A 1,137-nucleotide genomic window follows, 5' to 3' on the forward strand; every position below is an offset into this window, starting at 1 on the left:
TTTTTTTCAAAACAACCTTATCACCGTCAAAGTAGTCTCCATTACACTTAATTCATTTGTCAAATCTGCGATTCCATTCTTGGAAACATTTTTCAAACTTATTGGTTTGGATGGCTGACAGCACCTCCCTAGTTTTTTGTCATCACCTGTTCTACATCATCAAATCACTGGCCTTTCATGGCCCTGTTCATTTGCAGAAACAAAAGGAAGTCTCATGGAGTGAGGTCAGGTGATTAAGGTGCTTGGGGCAAGAGAGGCATCCTGTTTTTTTGCCAAAAACAGGCGCACTAGATGGCTGCGTGAGCAGGTGCATTGTCATGGAGACAGAACCAGTCTCCTGTCTGCCACAAATAAGGCTTTTTTTATTGCACACTGTTGATTTCACTTGACAAGCTTGCTTTGGGAAAGGTGATGATGGCGTCTTCCACTGGCTTGATTGATGTTAATTTCAGGGTCATAAGAATAGCACCATGTCTCATCACCAGTAATGACCTTGGAAAAAATGTCTGGGTCGATTCAGAGCTGTTCTTTCAAACACAACATCTTTCCACTTTTTTTGCTGGTCAGTAAGAACCCAAGGCACAAATTTCACAGCGACCCTTCTCATTCCCAAATCTTCCACTAAAATTCACTGAACTGAACTCCAAGATAGTCCAGATAACTTCCCCATCTCTTCAGAGGTCTGTCATCAGTCTTTGAGCACAAGTGCACAAATTTTGCCGACATTTTCGTCCATTCAGGAAGTTGACAGACATCCAGAATGAGGTTTGTCATCAATCAACATGTCATCTTTTTTGAAATGAGGAAGCCACTGGTACACTTGAGTTTTTCCCATAGCACTGTCCTCCTTGTAAGCTGTGTTCAACATCACAACAGTTTCTGCAGCATTTTTCCTGAGCAGGAAACAAAATTTCACAGCTGTGCACAATTCTCTTAAATGAGCCATCACAGAAAATGAGGCTCCAGCAAAATTTCTATTAGGAAAAAAATCACCTTCCCAGGAAACACCAGTGGATGCCCTAACTCAAAGTGATACTCACTTAGGGGGAAAAATTTGTACTAAGAAAGCTCTGCCCAGTGGAGCTTTTTCTGTTTTTTTTTTGTTTGCTTTTTGGTACCCCTTTGTGTATCACACAC

This window comes from Echinops telfairi, unplaced genomic scaffold, assembly GCF_000313985.2.
Source record: "Echinops telfairi isolate 266 unplaced genomic scaffold, ASM31398v2 ScPeMD7_1;HRSCAF=3_0, whole genome shotgun sequence".
Taxonomy (NCBI): domain Eukaryota; kingdom Metazoa; phylum Chordata; class Mammalia; order Afrosoricida; family Tenrecidae; genus Echinops; species Echinops telfairi.